The sequence below is a fragment of the Alexandromys fortis genome, unplaced genomic scaffold (genome assembly GCF_014885135.2).
Source record: "Alexandromys fortis isolate MF-2015 unplaced genomic scaffold, M_Fortis_MF-2015_v1.1 scaffold_38, whole genome shotgun sequence".
Taxonomy (NCBI): domain Eukaryota; kingdom Metazoa; phylum Chordata; class Mammalia; order Rodentia; family Cricetidae; genus Alexandromys; species Alexandromys fortis.
In genome coordinates, this window is record NW_026067916.1 from 3,939,965 (window position 1) to 3,962,135 (window position 22,171).

At 44.9% G+C, this 22,171-nt stretch overlaps 1 long non-coding RNA gene across 1 annotated transcript; it reads left to right on the forward strand.

The window, feature by feature from the left end:
- Positions 1 to 25: 25 nt before the first annotated feature.
- Positions 26 to 20,594, forward strand: LOC126500163 (uncharacterized). Its single transcript, XR_007591263.1, has 4 exons — positions 26 to 307; positions 4,849 to 5,588; positions 10,746 to 10,889; positions 19,826 to 20,594. It is a non-coding gene; the product is annotated as an uncharacterized lncRNA (long non-coding RNA).
- The last annotated feature ends 1,577 nt before the right edge of the window (positions 20,595 to 22,171 follow it).

A 22,171-nucleotide genomic window follows, 5' to 3' on the forward strand; every position in this document is an offset into this window, starting at 1 on the left:
GGAGTTGAAGATTATATAATTGTAATTACTCTCTACATTATTTAGACTCCTTGAGATAGAATGTCTGGTAAAACTTTTGTTCTCAATATTGTTTGTTATATCTATTATTTATTATTATTGTTTATAGTTGTATTTAGGTTAGTTCTGTCTTATTTAGACAAAAGGAGGGAGATGTAGGGATAAGCCCTCCCCTTGGGGGCGGGCTGCCCTCAGGCGTTTGTTACCGATATATTGGGCGGGCAGAGGCTGCGCGCCCCTTCCCTTCCTCTCCTGTCTCCGCTGGCTACTCCGCTGGAACCTTGGTTTCGTGAGTCTGGTTTTGTTATTAAACGTGTTCAAATACCTTTTACTTTGGTGATTTATTAATCCGACCGCTGCAGCTCTACTTCTTAAACTGCAGAGTTCGATACAGACGCACAATAATTCAGTATTAGTACTTTGTCGTGTGTATCTTTAAGCAGACTTTGTCCATACTCTCTCTGTGTATGACTAACAGTGCAAAGGGCATTGGGTAGCAATCGCAGTCTGACAGCTGGCACTTGGCACCACAGAAGAGCTGAAGATCACGGTAGCTAGTCGGTGGAAATGCTAATTCTTGAGTAGTTTGCGGACGGGAACAGAATAGTAATCTACACTAGCAGAAGTATTTTCACAAAACATGAAGCTAATGGATTGGCTTATACTCTGGTTAACTGAGGCTGGCCTAGGCTGCTTCTCTGTTGCTGTGGGTAAAATAGTGACTCAAAGCAACTTGAGGAATTAGTTGGATTACAGATCACGGTCTATCATGGCAGGAAACCAAGGGAGAAACTCAAGACAGGAACCGAAGCAAAGGCCATGGAGGAACGCTGCTTACTGGCTTGCTGTCTGCTCTGCTCAGCTAGCTGCTCTAGAGAACCAGGCTCTCTTGCCCAAGAGTGGTACTGTCCACAGTAGAGCAGGCCCTCGTCCATCACTCAGCAGTCAAGAAAATGCCCCGTAGACAGCCAGTCTGATGGAGGTAATTTCTCACTGAGCTTCCCTCTTGCCAAGTGTGTCATGTTGACAACCAAGTATAGCCATTGCAGAGTCAAAGCTTAGAGATTAACATACAGCCAGACATACTTAAGTGATGTGACCGTTGGCTTTGAAGAAGGAAGGGGCCCCGAGTCAAGAAAGATAGGTGACTTCTAAAACTGTACAGGTATCATCCTGAGCGTCCAGAAAGAATGAAACTTGGTAGGCATTGACTTTAGGCTCCTAACATCCTTTTTTGTTTGTTTGTTTGTTTCTGATCTTTTAAACTGAAACAAATTTTTAAAAAATGTGTGCTGTTTTAAGCATCCATTTTTGGTCATCAGGGAGTGGTACGGGCAAGGGCTCCACAGAAGGCTTAGGAAGTATGACCTTGTTGGAGAAAGGGTGTGATTAGGGGTGCTCTTTGAGATTTCAAAAGCCCAAATCAGGCCTAGTGTTGTTCCCCCTAGCTTTGCCTCTCTAGTACCACGCCTGCCTGTGTTATGCTCCCCGCCAAGATGATCATGGATGAAGCCTCTGAAACTATAAGCAAGCCCCCGATTAAATGCTTTCCCTTGGAAGAGTTGCTGCAGTCATGGGTGTCTCTTCACAGCAGCAGAGCAGTGACTAAGATAGTTTCTGATTTCTTAAAATGACGCAAACAAGCTGGGTGATAGTGGCACACACCTTTAATCCCAGCACTCAGAGGACAGAGGCAGAAAGATCTCTGAGTCTGAGGCCAGCCTGGTGTACAGACAGAGTTCCAGGACAGCCAGGGCTACACAGAGAAACTCTGTCTTAAAAAGCAAAGAAAGAAAGAAATGAAAAAAAAAAAACCCTGTGTTTTGTTTTAAGCACTTATTTTTATAGCACTTAATTCCAGCAGCAATAGAAATTAATGTGACACAGATATTAATTTCCATTTCTTGACCAGGGCCACTTGGCTAGTAAGAGATGGGTCAGGAATCAGACCTAGATGTCTCGGACTTTCTGTTTATGTTCAAATTCCATAAACAAGGCAGAAATCATTGACAGTGAGATACTACCATCAGGGACTTGGTCTAAGGCCTGAGACATCTGAGGAAAGAATATGTCACTACAGAGATTCTTACATTAGTTTGGGGATCAAATCAGCCTCCCATACACAGTCATTCACAATCAGTGACCCCTAACTGCAGCCAAGGCCAAGAGCAAATTAAGTGAGAAAGGGAATATAGCATCTCTATTATATAGGGAATATAGCATCTCTCCAAGTCCTCTTCTGGGGCATTGTGGCCTACTCACCTCCTGGGAGCTTACATACTCAGCAACAGGTGATGCGCTTCGCTTGTGTAATGTTCATGTTCCTTTGCCAATGCTAACATTCCCATGACATCCTCCAAACACTTTATTGACACTCAGGCTTCATGCTGTCAAACTGGAGTGATTTAAAAGAAGGAGGAACCACAGCTTCTGGCGGGCTTGAGTCTGTCAAGAGCTGCCTTAGAGTGGCAGGACACGGAGAGCCACCTCGGGATGACAGACAAGTGGCCACCTTCTCCAGGGCGCGATCACTGCAGAGTCTTAAAAAGTAGTCTAATCAGGACGATTCTCAAGGTTGCTTTAAAAACTGGATTCACGAGGCTTCCCTCCCTTGCAGGCATTGCTCTTACTTCCTTCCCTACTGCAGTAAAGAGTATGCAGAGACCCATCACGTTCTTTTTGTTTGGGGGGAAAAGATATATTTTATTCTTTTCTGATTTCTAAAATGGTGCTTTTAACAAAGCAATTCAAAGTATAAGATTAGTGTCGGTGTTCACAATCCTTTTGCACTCCAAATAGACCAGTAGTTAGAGGAAAGGTAGGAAGGAAACTTCCGGAGCAAGCAAGCCTCGGTGGTTTGGAGATGGGCCTCGGGGAGTCAGACAAAATGGAGTTCACATCCAGATTCTTCCATTTCCTGGCTTCATGGCCTGTGGAAGCCATTTAAACGTCCTGGGTCTCAGGCTCCTCATCTCCAGAATGCAGTGGCTTCCTGGGGGAGCAGTCCCAGTGAAAGGCACTTCCGGTCAGAAAACAGAGAACCCAAATTTGCTTGGCACTTGATTGGCTTGAAATATTTTTCCTTAAACTGAAGCAAAATTGACCCTCTTTCCTTTGTATTATGCCTTTGGGGGACCCTGCTCATTCGCGTGACCTTCAGGCTCAGTCACGTGACCCTCCGCCTCCGGACTGAGAAAACTGTTTCTTGAAGAAAGGTACCTGGAGATCTGGAGATGAATACCTCGCAAGGGCCCTGACTTCTCCCAGCTGTCTGTGCTGTGCCTCTGTCACGTTCATCCTTGAACATCCGAGAGGAACCTGTGTATTTCCATCTTCTTATTGATTTTAATTTTCCCAATAATGCTAATAATCTTAATGATTTTAGTATTTTTTTCCTATCTGGCATTGTCTACTGATTTAAATTATTTTTGGAAGGAGATACAGTAGCCACTAAGTTACACAAATGCCTGTAACATACCATTTGAAGCTCAAAAGGGAAATGAACACTAAATGTACATTGTAACAAAACACGACCTTTTACGTCACTTTGGAAGTCATTTCCTTCACGTTCACTTACTCTGTTTCTCAGTCTCTATCCCTTTGGTCTTCCCTGAGAGCTACCTAATTCTTCATCTTCTGTACAACAGTCTTGGCGTTCATGGTTTATCCAGGACTGCTTTATGCAATCCAGGCTACCCTTTTCTGTTAAGTATCTGCCTGTGCCCGACATTGTTGACGCCAGTGGGAGTATTGTTACAAAGGTTAAAATAAAAGGAAAGTTGCAACACTTTGACCTAGTTTGTTGCCGCTCTGACTCTTCACCTGTCTTCAGCAGGATCTGTCTTCAGCCCTGTTTGTCACTCCCTGTCTTCTGACAGGGTCGCTGAGTGAGTGGCCCTCCCGATCCCTAAGGTTTCCACACCCAGGACAGTGAACAGGATTGAAGTGAACAGAAATTTGGACCTGCACAGAGAGCCAGCTCATTTACCAAAGTCTTAAAGGGGAGAGAGGAGGAGAGGGTGAAGATAAGAAACACTAATTTCTAGTTCTTGCCCTTGGGTCACAGTGCCATTATATTACATAATGCTGCTTTTAGTTTGCTAAATTTTTTTGTTTTGGATTTTTCCTTTATGTTCATGATTACTCTGTCCTAAATTCTTAATTTCCAACAGTATCCTTACAAGACTTTTTTCTCCAGGTTACGTTAGCCTTTTAAAATATGATGGACACTGCTTTCTCTTTGTTCTCTACCAGTTTGAATAAAACAAGGCTTATTTTTTTTCCCTTGAATATTTGCTAGAGTTCACCAGATGAGTGCCCTGGTCCCGTAGCTTTCAGGGGGGTGTTCTGTCACTTTAAAGACTGTTGCTGGCTTTGCACTTTTAAAATTTAACTTGAACTGCTGAGGTAAGCTTGAAGGTGTTACTTTAGTAAGCACAGATGGACAAGAGTCGCAGAGGAAGGACCTTTCCCCTAGATTGCAGTAGCTTCACTTCACTTAACTGCAGTGCCTGTCACCAACAGGAACTGACGTTGAAGCTATGTGAGGATATAATTCGGAGTGCTCCCATTAGGTTACCTCTCTGTGGAACCACAGGGGCAGCTAAGGTGCAGGACCATTCTGTCACCAGGAAGAGTGCCCCATGCTGCACTCTGATACAGTTGCTCCCTTCCACTTTTCTTTTGCCCACCACACGCGACTGCAGGTGGTCACTGGACTATGTACTGTTAACATAGCTATGTCCTTTTAAAACTGCGTTGTAAACTTAGGACCCCAGACTCAGATGATTCCATCCGAATCTAACCCACAGCCTTCCTTCCTTCCTGCAGACCAGACTCCACGGCTGCCTAAGGAGGGAAGCAATCAATGGTTTTTTTATACAGCGGGATGTACATGAAAGACAGCAATGACCAGCACGGCAAGATAGCCCTAAAGGTACAAAAGTCTCACTCATATATTGGCCGTCACCAAAGCTGTCTTGTGAGACTTAAGGCCACTCAACAGGAGGGAAATCACAGATGGTACTAGAAGTTTCGCCAACTACCCAGAGCTGCTGAGGCGTGGAGTTTAGAAGAGAATCGACTACGAACACTTGCTGGATCAGCAAGATTCTTTCCTACATTCTAAACTGTTTCCTTATACCCACAGGCAAGCGTAGTTCTTACCCCTCTTCAAAAAAGCCTCTCTTCGACCTTGGAACACTCGGTTCTAAATGGGTCATCTTCATCAAACGCCTCCTCTCAGAGCTCAGGGAAGAGGAGTAGGGAGGATTGGAAGAGCCAGAGGGATGGAGGACACCAAGGTGACAGTGTCCTCCAGACGCTACAGGACAACGGCACACACAAACTCACAGACACTATGGCAGCATGCACAAGCCTGTGCAGGTCTAAGTCAGGTGGCGTCCAAGCAGTAAGCTGGGGAAGTGGATACTATCTCCTATCCCCAACCAAGACTCTGTCTCCAGTTGACATCCCTTTGCAAAGGAAAAATCAGTGTTCTACAGTAGAGTCTCACTGGGTATATAAGGCACACTTCTGAGTAGGTCCATGGCCCCAAAGCAAACTCAATGGTAATTTTGGAAACGTATTGTCTCATATCTTTGGGCTTTATTTATCCTTAGAGACCTTTGGCTTATATATTATAGGTTCCCATTTTGTGCTTTTATGGGTTTTGTTTTGTGTTTACCCCTTTTGGTGTTATTAATTTAAAACTTTGGCTATTGCTAGATGTGTTTGGTGATTTTACTATGATCTGCATTTGTGTTTCCTCTTGTGCATGGTTAATACCAGTTTGACATCTGCATTTCCTCTTAGCCACGTCTCCCGGGTGCCCTGCTCATTTCTCATGAGAGCTTTTCTTTTCAAGTGTTGAGTCTTAAGACGTCTTTGTGTTCCTCTGTCTGTGTGTGTGTGTGGTCTTGAGGATGAGCAGAGGACCTCCTTGGGTGAGGTGAACACCCCAACATTGTGCTTTCTAAGCCTTTATATATTCTGTTCACAACTGCTTCTCAGATATGCGATTTGCAAACATTGCTTGTATTTGCCTTTTCTTCATCTTGTTTATTCATTTAAAAAATTATTATTCCTTTTTTTGTGCCACTAGGGATGAAACACATGGCCTTATGCATGCCAGGCAATCTGTGTGTCGCTGAGTTACATCCCCAGGCTGGTCACATCTTAATGACGTCTGTTGTTGAACAGAATCGTACCATTTTGATCAGCTTCAATTTATCAGCTGTTCTTTTTATGGATCATATTTTGGTATTTAGCCTCAAAATACTCAAGTTGTAGCCCTGGAGATTTCCTCCTTCTCTTCCTTATAATTGCTATAATTTTGTATTTCACATCTATTTTCCATTCTGAATTAATTTTTGAAAGAAGTATAAGATTTAGTCATCTTTCTGCTGTTCTCCGTCCCTCTTCTTTCTTTCTTCCTTTCTTTCTTTCTTTCTTTCTTTCTTTCTTTCTTTCTTTCTTCCCCTTCCCATCACTCATAAACATACCATTGTTTTGGTTCCATAAAGAAATGTTTGTTTCAATTTATGAATATTAGATCACTATCATATTTGTCTTCTAAAATGCCACAACACACACACACACACACACACACACACACACACACACACCGGCTATAATATAATCCATCTTTTGTTCCTATGACAGATGACCCTAATACCTTAGTCCCAGCCCTTGAGACTAAAACTCTCAACCTCATATTCCTAAATATTGTTACAACACTGTGTGTGTGTGTGTGTGTGTTCCCAAACCCTCAAAGACAACCTTCTCAGTCTGTCTGATGTATGCCTCGGGGCTGATCGTTTGGTATTAGATAGCCAACTGGCGTGCTCTTCCCTGAGGAAGGCCGATTCTCCCGCTCTCAACCATCCTTAGTTATCTGTGGTTCTTTGTGTAGAGTTAAGAACAAAACTTTGTTTGCTTACCTAGATAGGGAGGGAGAAGGAGGAGAAGGAGAAAGCGGCGTCCTGCCCTAGTTTGTTCAGATAGGCTCTGTGTTGGGAAGTGTCCACAACACTGAGCCGAAATGGTGCTGAGGCGAATCTTGGGAATTGGCTGAAGCGAAATCTTAAGTTCTGGACTTAAGATGGATCTTGTCCTGACCATGTGTGTGTCCTTTCAAATTCCTCTGAATACAGAGAAACTAAATGAATTTGCCTTTCTGTTGTTGCTGCTTGATGCCGATGAATGTTGGAGGCGGAAGGGGAGGAGCTAGTGGTGGAGGCCGCAGGGGAGGAAGGGGAGGAGCTAGGGTCTCAGGCAGCCAAGGCTGTCCTGGATCTCCTGGCATCCGTTCTCCTGCCTCCGTCCCTAAAATGCTGAGATTCAAGACATACCCCCACCACACCTGCCTCTGAATTTACTTTCTGGATTCCCCATTTTTCAAACACAATTCTCTCCTGGACCTTTCCTCCCCGTCCCGAAGTGGTCCATTGTGATTTCCAAGTGCAACCTTGCCCTAGGCAGCTCCAGGTTTCTACCCTCTGATGTTCTGAGCAAAGCCTTTTTCTAGCCTAGGTAAGTTCCAAATTAGGAAAGCAGAGGAAGAAAAAAAAAAAAAAAGCCCATTGCCTCAGCCCTTCAGGCAGCCCCCAGGCAGAGTAGGGAAGAAATGCTCGGCCCTCTCAGAGCCAGGGATGAAGATCCCACAGCGGGCTGCTGTCCTCCAAACCATCCCTGAGCAAGGGAGGATGGAAACACCGCCCTGACTTTCCCAGTGGTTTTAAGTTGGCTTGTGTTTATGCGGCGTTTCCTTGCTTGTTGCTTTCCAGAGTTCTCACAAGGCTGGTGATGGCGGTGGGTGGAAGAGGGCTCGCAACCTCCTGCTGTCTGTTTAGCTGTCGTTCCTGAAGTGACCTTCCGAAGGGCTTAACGTACGTTTTCCCTTCAGTGCGTTGAGATGGCTTGAGATGGCGTCTATTGGGTGTTACCCCAGCGGGAGAGCGGTTTCCATCCACTTCCTGTTCCGGCAGGCATTCGTGTCTGTGCCTTTTAACCTGGCTCCGACACACAGGCCAGCTTTGCCCGGTCCCACCCGACAGGACAGTTCAGCCTTCACTACAACACCGAACCCTCTCACACACATTACTGCCTGTGTGTCTGATGCAAAAGCTGCAGCCCTTGTAGAGATTGCCACTTGTCTCTTCTCCTCTTTCTCTTCCTTCTTAAAATATTTTGTCATTGTTCTTCTATTCTAATTTGAAAATAACATTTTCTATTGATATCCTTTTAGCTCTTGCCTTGGAAACCACAGAAGAGTGCTTGCCCTATTGATCCACGCGAGATTTCATCTCAGCCTCACGGGATTTGTCACTCATTCTGTTTACTTACAGCAAATTATTTGACAAAAGCCAAGATTACTTCGATTTTGTTAGTTCCAACTCACCCTGCTATGTCTGAGGTTCAGCTGTCCAAAGTCCAGGGGGAACCTTTTGAAGTACAAGACAAATAATGATCGGTCTCCTAATCTTTTGCCAAAAAAAAAAAAAAAAAAGCAAACTGACATTCAAGGTCATTAGCACTGAAAAGAATATGTATATTTGATATTATAAATATTGTAATTATTTCCAAGTAATTGAGATACAAACCCGCTGCATTAACAGAATACCACAGACAGCTGGTTTAGCCACAAAGTGCTCTGGAGCCTGCAAGTGCAAGAACAATGTGCCTTCAAGGTTGGTTTCTTCTGACGTCATTCTCTGTGGCTTTTTCATGGCATGGCACAAGGCCCACTTCTCTGCATATCCGTCTGTAGGTACTAACATCTTCTTTTAGAAAGAGCACCCGTCACAGTGAGTACCAATCATAAAGGCCCGACATTAGCTTAACTGTCTCTTTGAAAGACCACATCTACTAACGAGCCAACCTGAGATGCTGTTTCTATGGCAACAGTACTGAGTCTGAATGCAAAAGGTGGTTATAACTTGGTGTCTCTTTGTTGATTGTTAACAAGGTTAAGTAATTTAAAGTCAATCAGTTTATAATAAAACAGGCAAAGATGTCAACACAATTGCTTACCTGAGCCACCATCATGGGCTAAGTATGGGACAGGATTAATAAAAATTAGCTGTGGTAGCCTAGTGAAATATATGCTTGCGAGCAGGAAGATGTTTGATGTCAACCCATCTCAAAAAAAAAAAAGTGTCCCTAGTTTGCTCTCTGTTTTGTGATAAACCATGGCCCAAAGCAGCTTCGGGGAGGAAAGGGTTTATTTGGCCTACACTTGCAGGTCACGGTCCATCACTGAGAGAGGTCAGCGCAGGAACTCAAGAAGACGCAGAGGTGGAGCCATGGAGGAAGGTATCCAGTGCTTGCTCCCAGGTCCATATTCAGCTACAATTTTTACACAGTCCAGGTGCATGTGTGTGTGTGTGTGGGGGGGGGACCCACAGTGTGCCAGACACTCCCACATGGAGCGTCCCTCGAGACAATCTGTCACAGGGCTGGCCACAGGCCAATCTGAATGAGGTAGTTTTTCAGTTGTTTCAATACCTGTGCTTGTGGCTGTGCGGTCACTGAGGTGTGACTCACTCTCAGCGCCTACCAGGCCACCTCCATCCATGCTTCTGGACAAGAGATTCCATCATGTGGCTTTACCTGGGACATTTGACCATACACCTGTTCAGCCCAGACAGGCTACTGACAACAGATCAAAGAAGCAATGTCACCCTTGTCTGGCTGGATAAACCAATAAGTTGAGAGGTGGATTATCTATCTGTGTGGGTGTGGGTGACTTAAAGGCAGCTGTGTGACCAAAAGATCCACCCCAGCATGCGTAACACCAAAGGCTGCACCTGCAGATCTCCCCACCTGACTCACAGGCAGCTCTACTGAAGAGGCCCCACTCCCATAGCAATTGTTCCCTGATCACGTAACCTTGGGGTGGGGACTTACAACCCTCTGAACTTCCGGAACCCCAACACTTCATCTGTTTCTGGGCTTTTAGATGCTTTCCTCTTTCCTCCGGGAGAAAATGTCTCAATTCAGAGGAAATAACCGCACAGAGGAAATACTCACGGCTGTCATGCATCGCTGGTGGCCACAGCAATGTACCCAGCAGCAGACAATAGTGTGACTGCTAAAACCAAAGAACTGCTATCCCATTCCCCAGGACTGACTCTTTTACATATATCGTGGCTCACAATCCTCTCAATAACAGCCCTGTGAGAAAAAGGCTATCTTCTTCATTGTATAAACATAGGAAGAGGTGTAAGCATCTTGCCCATATTCCTGTCTCCTTTGGCTGGTTCCCAAGCCCCAGCTTCTGCCTTCCATAGCCTTGACTGCTGTGCTCCCTGATAAGAGGGCATGCCCAGAGGCAGCATTTGCTGCTCTGGGCAGCTACTTCAGCTTCCACACAATGCAAGGAAGGTGGGGACTCTGAGCCAACTCCTCTGTCTGTGCTTGCACACACATCTTAAAGAGCGGATTTGAGCAGAAGTCAACCTCAACAGCCTCCTGCTTTTCCTTCTTCTTTCTTCCTTTGTTTTCTAATTAATCACATGTGCTGCGACTTGAAAGTGTACCCTGGTTTCTAGAGCACCCACCTCCTGCACAGGCTTGTTCCAGTGGCACCAGGCTGGATGAATAGGGCCTTATTATCTGGATTTCTACTCAGTGAGCAAAGTAAATGCGATTTGCTTTGCACAGAGTCCGCGGCTATGGCAGCTTGTTGGCAATGAATGTACAAGAGGAGTGTTGTGTGTTGACAGGTCACGGACTTCCGTGGAGCCCGCCCGACTCCGGAACAAATTGGAAACAAATTATAAACTTATCAAGAGTGCAAAAGAATGCTATTCAAAATGAGAAACATTTTATCAAGTTGGCATCCGGAAGGAAAGTCCCAGAAGTAAAAGGTAGCATTCAAAGAAATTACTGATACTGGCCCCAAGACTGATCAAAGTTTTAACACTGATGGGTTGGGGAGGGTAAAGGGTTTATGAAGAACTTTTGTTTTTAAATTTCTGAATATTTGTTGTTTTTGATTTTAAGCTCAGAACGTGCTAGTCTCTAGGTCTGTCCTATTGACGGTGTGTGAGGCAGGAATCATGGGATTGATGCCCCAGCGCTTGTTAAGCCTTGGGGTGGGGTAAGGGCTCAGAACTGTCAATTCAGGTTTGACCAGGTCTCCAGGGGATTTCTGTGCAGTGGCCTCCCCCTGACAAATGATAGCGGTGGCTAGGGAGGCCTTGCTGCTTCTTTTCTGTGGGCAGGGGACTGGTGGGTATGGTGGGGTCCTTCCTAGAAGAGCTTGGGTAGGTGAGGCCAGGATCCAGACTAAACAAAAGGACACATGGTACCTAAACTGTGACTCATGTCTGGGGCATGTTGAATTACCTCCTTTCCCTGAGAAAGAAGGCTGATGAAATCCCACAGCCAGTTCCTGTAAATTGAACCCTGTAGCCTCAACTCATGTTCTGTTAAACTCTTTTGTCAACTTGACCCTTCTGAGAATCTCAATAGAGAAACCATCTCCTGCAAATTGGTCAGCGGGCAGCTTTTGACTGCTCATTGAAGTGGGAAGTCTCGGCCCACCATGGGCAGTGCCACCACTGGGCAGGGGGTCTTGAGTGGTATAATAAAGCAAGCTGAGCAAGCTATGGGGATTGAGCCAGCGAGCAGTGTTTCTCTGTGTTCTCTGCTTCAGTTTCTGTCTCCAGGCTCCTGCCTAGACACCCTTTCCTTCCCAAGTTGCTCTGGGCGACAGTGTTTATCAGAACACTCTAACAATAGGTAGCTTTAATACCCATCTGCTGTTTCCTCATTCCAAGCCCTTCTTTATAATTTTATTAAAATTTCCTCAATGCTTCTGTTTTACTAACAATATTTCCATATTTTCCCGCACTGCTGCAGGGCTTATGTAAAAAGATGCATATTTGGTATGTTTGTGTGTGATTGTGTCGCGGGCAGGAAAAAGATGCCAACTGGCCTTCTGAGATCCAGTTTGTTAGCCAAGAATAGAGTCAAAACTTTCTTGCCATTTTTAAATTCCAAACTCGGTTTTCAGAAACAAGACCCGTTCTTGAATTATAGAATTACTATCTATAACTGCTTATACATGAGAAACCAAGTGGGGTTGAGGAACATATACGATTGTTTAAATTCGGGATCCCGTGAAACAGGGAAGTGGATAGTTATCGGTAGATTGTTCCAGTAGAACTGAACTTAGAACGGATCCTCTGCACACCAAAACACAAGCTACTCGCTAAAGCAGTGATTATCCAGATTGCTGGTAATTAAAAGCCGAAGAGATTGACTCAGAGCCTGAAGTTCTGCTTTGTGCTTCGAGGCTTGGGGGACCATGTCTCCAAAAGGGGAAGAAGACTTGGTTTAGGGCTTGTCTGTAGAGTGCTTGCCGAGCATGTGTGAGGACCTAGGTGGGATTCCCAATACCCTCCACCCCAGAAGTAAGCATCCACATTCAGAAAGGGGGCCGTTGTCAGCAGGTTTGCCAGGACTGTGACAAGGAAGGATGGAAATAGCTTTTTTTGTTGTGTGTTTACTTTTGAGAGTCTATTTTAATTCCACTTCTCTCTTCCACTTCCTCCCTCCACACCTCCACATCGACTCTGTGCTTGATCTGCTTCAAATTCACAGCCTCTTTTTTTCATACGCTGCCATTGCGTGCATATATGTATGTGGATATGTATACGCACTCCCCGTATACCCTGTGAAGTCCGTATGTTACTTATATGTATTAACAGGGCTTATGATTTAGCGCTAGACAACCGACTGGCGTGCTCTTCCCCGGGGAGGCCACCTCTCCTCTCCCCGCTTTCCTCGGTGGCCTGTAGATTTTTGTGTAAGATTGAGGTCTCTTGGGAAATGCATTTGGTCTTTACTGCTGCAGTTTCAATGTAAAGGCCTTTTCCAAAGGCCTCTGGGTTTAAGGCCGGGTCTCTACAGCAGGTGGTGGACCCCATAAGAGGCGGAGCCTAGTGGGCAGGGCTGTTGGGGGTGTGACCCTGAACACTGGACCCTCCGCTGCATCGCTGCCAGCATGTGAACAGCTGTCGGCACATGCTGCAGCCATGTTGTTGCTGCCTCCGAGGCCCCAGAGCAGTGACTGAGCGACCATGCACTGTACCCCTCCAAAACTCTGCTCCCAACTTTCCCCCTTAAAGTTGATCAGCTCTGGTAATGGCTACAGTGACGGAAAACTGACCAGCAGGCTCTCCGTTCTTTGATCCGTGGCCAACACACAACAACAAGGTCGCTGGAGTGTCTCAACACCGTCCTGCCTGTCACAATGTATTCCAACCAAGTTCACAATAAAAATCTAGCCTAGACCCATTTCTCTTCAGTGCAAGCTCAAATAATTCAAGAGCTGGCTCCTCGCTCTCACCGTCTCCCAAACCGTTGGTGACTTTTGCTGTGTGAGAAACTCCCCGCACTTTATGGCTTCTTGTAACCAGTAATTGTTTTCCATGTCTGTGATCTGATTCTCGGGGACGGTCTCGTTCCTAGATCAGGCTTTCTAGTAACGGGGCAGATATTTGATCTCACTCTCCGGGAGCACTTCTCTTCCAGGTGCTCTGAGTTTCCGAGGCAATGATGTCAATAAAAGATGGCGAGTGAGACCAATTTTATTGACTCTCTGTGATGACTAGGATAAATTTTAGTATCAGGGAGCATCTTAAATTATTTGCTGATCACAACAGTTCCCATGTTATAACTTTAGAAAATAGTCTGAATTTTTAAAATCCTTCTGGAGGCAGTTACTCTCCCTTATCGTGGCATTTCTGCTCTTTAGAACAGAAGTGGGGTTCCCTTAGCCTCTCTCAGTATGGGTTGCCCCTTAGTCTTCAGGAAAAGCATAGCCAGAGTGTTGGCTTCACCTCTGTCCTTTCTCCAGGGCATGGGGACACAGTAAGCTGTCAAACCTGCACGGTTTTGCCCCAAGTTCTGATACTGATTTAAGAAAGAAGCTTTATCAGATTGCTCCCAAGGGGGCCATCTGGTCTTTCAGGAGTCTCTACCGGTATGGAAGGGAGACAATTCTTGTCTTTTATGAACTCCTGTGGAATCTCCACCTCACCCCACCATACACCTTCGAGCCTTCCTAGAGCTGCTAGAGTCTAGAACCATCTCCCATGTGGCCGCGCCCTTAGAGAGCCCTTTCTGTAGTGCACAGAACTACACTTGTTCACTGCAGAACAAGGGCGCTCCCTCTCGTTCAGTTTCCTTCCAGGAGCTTCTGGAGAGCCTTCGGCTGTTTCGATAGGTGTTTAGAAATTAGGCCTTCCCTGTTTTCCAGCAGTAGCGGTGATGACCTCAGCGAATATCCGTTAGCTACACAAAGTCCAGTGGCGGCTCTGACGGCCAGTTTGTCTTCCGTTTGCACAACCCAGTTCTTGGACACTAATCTTGTAAACAGATAAACAGGTCAGAGGGTTGTTTTTCTCTGTCTGGAGTACTCCCTGGAGGCTGAAGAAGTGTGTTCTCTTCTCTACGTGGATGGTTTCCAAACAGTTACAAAAGCTATTTGCTCTATTGTGTTTTCCTAAAGGAAGAGTATAATCTGAATGAGAATTTGATGCAATCAAACGAGTCCTTACGGTTTGCTCCTGTCACTTTTAGTCAGGATGGTTTTCCTTACAGCCGTCCTGCCTGCAGAGGTGGGACTCTGGTCTCAGGAGCACACCCTTTGACGTCAGATGTTCACTTCATATTTACAAAGAAATTTGACATGTTCACTCTGTGAGACCTAATCCCCTACAACAGTGGATTTATGTAGAAACAAAGCAAAACATACATCACATCATCCCCTGACACACATACCCAGCCCCGCCCTGCACCTTTTTAAATTAAAAAAAAAAGAAAGAAAAACTGGGAGAGGATGTACACCCCTTTAACCCCAGCACTTAGGAGGCAGAGGCAGACAGATCTGTGAGTTCCAGGACAGCCTTGTCTACAGAGTGAGTTCCAGGACAGCCAGGGCTACACAGAGAAACCCTGTCTCGAAAAACAAAACAAACAAAACAAACAACTAAGAAAAAAGAAAAAAGCAGATTGTCAGGCTCCTTTGAGGGCTGGCTGTGATGAAGTGACACCTGCTGGCAAAAACGGGTACTGCATGCTAGCCCTACTGCATACTCCCTATGAAGAGAACCTCACTTTCCTTTTCATTAATCCTTTTATATAGTTTGGTTTATATATATTTCGTTTTTTCTTTAATCCACAATTTTCATTTTCTTCATAATAGCGTGACAAACTAAAAGTGTACTGTTAATATCATATCAACATCCATAAGGTGAAAATCAAAGTGATTTTCTATGCTGTTTCTAGTACTGGTTTGTTATAATTACTGCATTTTGTATTTGCCAATTACGTAGCTATTTGGAATCGTGAAATTCTACTGTGTGTGTAATTTTTGTGTTGTTGTATATTCATTGGGCACGGTACTTGGTTACGCAGGATGTTTTCATGCATGCGTGTGTGTGTGTATGTGTGTGTCTGTGTGTGTGTGTCTGCGTGTGTGTGTGTCTGCGTGTTTCTCTTCTCATGTCTACCTTCCCTCATTTTTCCCATTCCTCATAGTGTTAGTCCCTTGTCCCCCTGACAGTTTTACTTATAACGCAATGCTGATTTTCCATATCAGTGGGAAAATCTGGCCCTGGCAAGTGGGCTAACATGCAGCGTTTGTCCTTCTGACTTAATTTGCTTCCATTTGTGTCTGTTTTCCTGTGAATGGCGGGACTTTACTATTTTTGAGACAATGTAGCACAGACTGGCCACGAACTCGCTATGCGGTGAAGGGTGGCCTTGAATGTCTGACCTCCTGTCTTCACCTCCGTCTTGTTGAAATACTCCTTCAATTCACAGTCTTTTTTTTTTCCACGAAGGGTTGTTGGAGTCTTTGAAAGCCTTTTCTCCATATATTGAGACGGTCATATGGTTTCTGTCCTTGAGTCCACGTATGAACGCACTACATTTATTGGGTTTTATATGCTAGGTCATTTCTGCATTTCTAAATGGTATCTTTTGATGTACTCTGTGCTGACTACTTTTGTGTCGGCTCAACGCCAGCTAGAATCATCTGGAAGTAGAGAACCTCAGCTGAGACCATTCCTCCACTGATTGGCCTTTACACAAACCTGGGTAACATCTTCTTGATTAGTATTTGATGTGGGAAAGCCCAGTCCACTAAGGGTTGTCATTCAGTCCTGGGTGCTATAATAAAACAAGCAAGCCGTGAGGAACAAGTCAGTGAGCAGCACCCGTCCATGTTCTCCGTTCTCGTTCCTACTGCAGCTTTCCTCAGTGCCGGGTTTGTAAGCTAGAGGTGAAATCAACCCTTTCCTCTCTAGGTTGATGCTGACCATGGCGCTTTACCGCAGCAATAGACATCCTCACCGGGACATCCTCCTAACTTCCGTCTGCAAGTACTTTGTGAGAACTGTGTATCGGTGGTTGTTAAGGAGATTGGCTGTAAGCTTCTTTTTTCTGCGTGTCTCATCTGGTTTCGGAATCAGGGTATAATACCCATTTCATCTTTGGATGAAATGGTATAATTATGATTATCAGTGAATCCATCCGGAAGCCCTTGCCTTAATGAGTCTTAAGGTTCTCAATCGATTCCTCTGATCAAGTTTGGCTCCATAAACAGGGTTGAAGGTGGGTGACAGTGTTGGTTAGAAAGTTCATTTTTATTCCTTTCTTTCCACGAGTCATTAGCTGGTCCTTTAGAAGGGAACAAAGCAATGTGTGCACACACTGACACACAGACCTCTCTCTCTCTCTCTCTCTCTCACACACACGCATGCACGCACACACGCACGCACACACACACACACACACACACACACACACACACACACTAGGGAACATGTTATCTAGATCCTCTCTTCCCCTCCTCTCCTCACTGCACGCCACTCCCCAAAGGAGAGTGATATCTGGGGACCAAAATCCACTGGAGTCCTTGCTCCTGGTGGAGATCATTGTGAGTGAGAGGCGAGCGAGCGATCTGTTAGCCGGCCTTGCCGCCCTTCTTAACTCTGGTGAGTCCCTAGGTTATGGGATGAAGGTAGAGGCAAACACACTAATGCCGTTCTAACTTTACAGGAGAAACATACACATATAAAAAGAGTGTCCGTGTGCTAGGGCTGGCATTACAGAGTTTCACAAACAAGTAGCTTGAACAAGGGAAATGTGGCACACCAAATCCCGGAGGCTTGAGGCCCTAGATCATGGTGTCACTGGGCAGCTTCCTTCACTACACAGGAGAATTGGTCCCTTGCTATCTGCTAACTTCCCAGGGTTTGCTGAAAATCCTCAGTGTTCCTTGGTCTTTATTAATATCATCCGGAACTCCACCTTCTGGTTCAGAGTTTTAGATGGCTTGCTCCCTTTTGTGTGTGTCTTTTCACAGACCATTCTTTAATAAGGGTGTTGATCAGTGGATTAAATGCCTACCTGTAGCACCAATTCTAATTGATCTTAATAATAAAGACCCAGAATCAGAAATTAGGGGGTGGAAGCTGAAAGCTCAGAAAAGCAGAGCAGCCAGTCTCTAGGTCTTACCACTACAAAATCCTCAGACTGAATGAGTTATCCTGTCATTAGGATGAATGTGGTGAGCTCCTGTCTCCTCCTGACTTATATTCCTCTCTCCACCCAGCCATACTCTTGTTGTCCCCATCTCCCTAGAACTGGGATTAAAAGTGTGTGACTCCCAAGTACTGAGATTAAAGGTGTGAACCGCCACCACCTGGCTTGGATTCTCTCTGAGACTGGAGCAATTAGTGTAGCCCAGGGTGGCCTTGAACTCACAGAGAGCCAACTGCCTTTGCTTCCCCAAAGCTGGTACTAAAGGTGTGTGCCACCACTGTCTATCCTCTACGGCTAACTAAGTGGCTAGCTCTGCACTCTGAGCATCGGGAAAGCTTTATTTGTTAAAGCACAAACAAAACATCACCACACCTCCCCTATTTCCTTATGTCTACATATTATTGGATTGTGTCTGCAAATGACATAGAGGCTGGCCAAAGCAGGAAGGGTTCAAAGAGAAAAACTTTAGTTAAGAAAATATATAAACATCAGGAATTTATAGAAAGTACACATGCCTAGAAATAGGATCAATAATCATCCAACTGGGATTTGTGTTTCAAGAAAAAATAATTTAAACTGCAACTGTTACATCTAACCTTCTCACCTATAACCTGAAGTGACAAAGAGGAGGACAGAAGAAGAAGCTGAAAGAGGAGGAGGAGGAAGAGAAGAAGAAGAAGAAGAAGAAGAAGAAGAAGAAGAAGAGGAGGAGGAGGAGGAGGAGGAGGAGGAGGAGGAGGAGGAGGAGGAGGAGAAGAAGAAGAAGAAGAAGAAGAAGAAGAAGAAGAAGAAGAAGAAGAAGAAGAAGAAGAAGAAGAAGAAGAAGAAGTTGTTTATGCTTGCGGTTAATTATTGTTAAATTGACACAAACTGCAGAATCATCTGTGAAGAGGGACCCGAGTTGAGGAATTGTGTCCTCCACATTGGCCTGTGGGCATGAGAGGGTTCTCTTGATTGATAGTTGAAGTGGGAGGGCCGAGCCCGTTGTGGACAGATAGTCGAGGTTGTATAAGAAAGCAGGCCGTGAGAAGCAGCTAGGAAGCATCATCCCTCCGCGCTTCCTGCTGTAGTTTCGACCTCCAGGACCTGCTTTGAGCTTCTGCCCCAGCTTCCCTTGATAATGGACTCTCACCTGTAAGCCAAATAAACCCTTCCCTCCCCCAAGCTGCTTTTGGTCTTGGTGTTTATCACAGTACAAAGTTCAAACTGGAACAATTCCTTACCAAGCAAGTGAGCTGTGCAAGCTTACATCATACGGCCCAGACTTAGTGCAGAGTCCGCAAAGGAAAGCTTTCAAAGTGACTCTTTGTAGTGTAGTGCACCTGCTTGATTATGGCTCTGCCATAAAAGCTTGCTTAGTCTTGTCTCTGGATGCTTTCTTTCCTCCCCCCCCCCCCCGCTTTCTTTTCCAACGCACTATGTGTTAGACGTGTAGTGACCTCCTTGCCTGTGTCTCCCGGGTGCAGTTTACAGAAGTGTGCCACCATCTTGCTTTTCTATGATGCACTAGAAACCTAGAGGCACTGGGAGAAAGGTCTCCATAGAGTCTGTCTATCTCTCCTTCAAACCCCTCCAACCTTCTCTGCCGGCATCACGATGGCTCTGTTTCCTGACACACTCGACCCTTTTGTTACTGTGTTGTTATTTTCAGTTGACACATAGTAATTGCATGTGGTATGTGTGACATTTCAGTGCACGTATGCAATGTGTGATAATCAGGTCAGGGTAAGTGTTCTATAGTCATATATGGCCAAATAAGTTGATGGCATTGGAACGGGGCGGGGTGGACAGAACATCATCTCACTCGGGATTCAGCTGTGCCCTGCTGAGTTTAAGATATCACATGTCACCTAGGCATCCTCCAGTCCAAACCACAGCAAGGTTCTATCCTACTCTTGATCATTTATTTCCTAATTTTATTCGATAGATTCTCTAACTCCTTCCCTTTCAGATAGGTGCTATCTTCCTTCACTCATGATTCAACTGATCCTAATATTTTTGTATTATATATTATAAACTATATATTTTAAAATCTGAGCCATGCTATGTATTTATCAGCCTTTACTATGTATAATTAATAGACGCCCGGAACGGAACTTTACCCGGTAAGCCACTGCCATGTGGTGATATAGAGATTAATAGAAATGGGTTAAATTAATATGTAAGAGTTAACCAATAAGAAGCTAGAGCTAATGGGCCAAGCAGTGATTTAAATAATATGGTTTTTGTGTGATTATTTTAGGTTTAAATTAGCCAGGCAGCCTGGAAGAACAAGCAGCCTCCTCCAACACAAATCGGTAAGGAAAAGGATGACAAAAGGAAGAACAAAACGAGCAAAGGGTTTGCACAAGCAAGTCACTACAAGGAAGCCCCATGGCTACCACACAGTTGAATAAAGACGGTTTCAAGTCTGCAATTTTGACAAAGAAGGAGGATGTCTAAAGAGTGGCAGACATGTGCACAAGTGCTCTTTGTGACAAGCCTGAACATTGGGCTTACCTGCCTAGACAAAAGAGCACTAGGCATTGTTAGAGCTGACCAATGACTATGAGGTGTAAGAGGCTCACTCCCTCCTGTCACTGGTATAGAGCCGAGACCCTGACATGTGCTCAACACTTAAGACAACTTAAATTTCCGTGAGCAGAAAAGCAAGTAAGGGGATTATAGAATCGTTTCCAAACAACAGAGTGCTGTATACTAGTTAAAATAAGGAAAATAGATGTATTCCATGGATACATGAAAGAGAAATCTTACAGATGATATTAAGGGGGGAAGTAAATGGCAGAAGAATTGCAAGGCATGCCTGGGGCATCGCACACCTCTGAGGTTTGGTGGGATGGGAAAGAGACATGAGAAAATTCTGAATGATGCTTCAATGTTATCACGTTTGTTTTATAACCTGAAACATGAAACAAAGATAATAAGCATTGGCAAAGATGAGGAAGACACATACATAATGTATTATTTTATAAAAAATAAAACAAACTATCCTTTTTCATTTTACAGACCAATTCCAGTTCCCACTTCCTCCCCTCCTCCCATTTCCTCCACCTTCCCCTCCATCCTATCCCCCATCCACTCTCTAGAGAGGATAAGGCACATTGCTCCAAGGAAGGATCAAGGCCCACCCCACTATATCCAGGCTGAGCAAGGTATCCATCCAAAGAGAATGGGTTCTAAAAAGCCAGTACAAGCAGCGGGGACAAATCCTGGTGCCACTGCCAGTGACCCCGCCAGTCTGAAAACCGTTCTGAATGAGGTAATCCAGACCAAGAAAGATGAGCATGGTATGCACCCACTCATAAGTGGATACTATTTGTAAAGCAAAGGATAATGAGTCCATGACCTTAGAGAAGCTAAGTAACAAGGTGAACCCTAAGATAAACATATATAGATCCCCCTGGGAAGGGGAAATAGTCAAGACTGCCTGACAAAATTGGGAGCATGGGAGTGGAAGGAGAAGGAAGGGTGGAAGGGGAGGAGGAGGGGGAGGGTAACTTGCAGAAATGGGATAGTTGAGATAGGGGACGGACAGAGATGGAGAGCAAGGAAAGAGATGTCTTGATTGAGGGAACCATTGTGAGGCTAACAAGAAATCTGGCACTTAGAGAATTCCCAGGAATCCACAAGGATGATCCCAGCTAAGACCCTAATCAGTAGTGGTGAGGGTGCCCAAACTGGCCTTGCCCTGTAGTCAGATTGATGACTATCTATAAATGTCACCATAGAACCTTCATCCAGCACCTGATGGAGACACACATTGGTAGAGACCCACAGCAGAGGACTGGGCTGAGCTCCCAAAGTCCATTTGAAAAGTGGGAAGACTGGGAATATGAGCAAAGAGGTCAAGACCATGATAGGGACACCCACTGAAACAGCTTACCTGAGCTAACAGGAGCTCACCAACTCTGGCCAGACAGGGAAGGAACCAGCATAGAACCAAGCTAGACCCTCTGAATGTGGGTAACAGTTGTATGACTGGGGCAGACCAGATAATGTATTGAGAATGACATTTAAGGGGCTGGAGAGATGGCTCAACGGTTAAGAGCACCGGCTGCCTTTCCAGAGGACCCGGGTTCAAACAGTCCCTGCACTCACATGGCAGCTCACAACTGTCTGTAACTCAGTTTGGAATCTGACACTGTCACACCAATGTGCTTAAAGTTAAATAAATTATTAAAAAAAAGAATGACATTTAAGGCTGGGATGGTAGTAGTGTATGCCTTTAATTCTAGCACTCAGGAGGCAGAGGCAGGCAGATCTCTATGACTTCAAGGCCAGCCTGATCTACAAATGGAGTAAAGCTCCACAGAGAAACCCTGTCTCAAAAAGCAACCAAACCAAACCAACCAACCAACCAACCAACCAACCAACCAACCAACCAACCAACCAAATAAACAAACAAAATGGCATTTAAAAGAAACTAAAAGTCGTTGGAATCTTACAGCCCTGATTTGAGAATATGGCTGACTCTGACACGTATTGCGTTCTTACATTAGGCAAACTTCTTTCAGCCTTATGAGTTTCTTTGATATTTGTCTGATAGTGTTTCTAAACTAATTTTATTCCTAACTAAGCACAGAATATA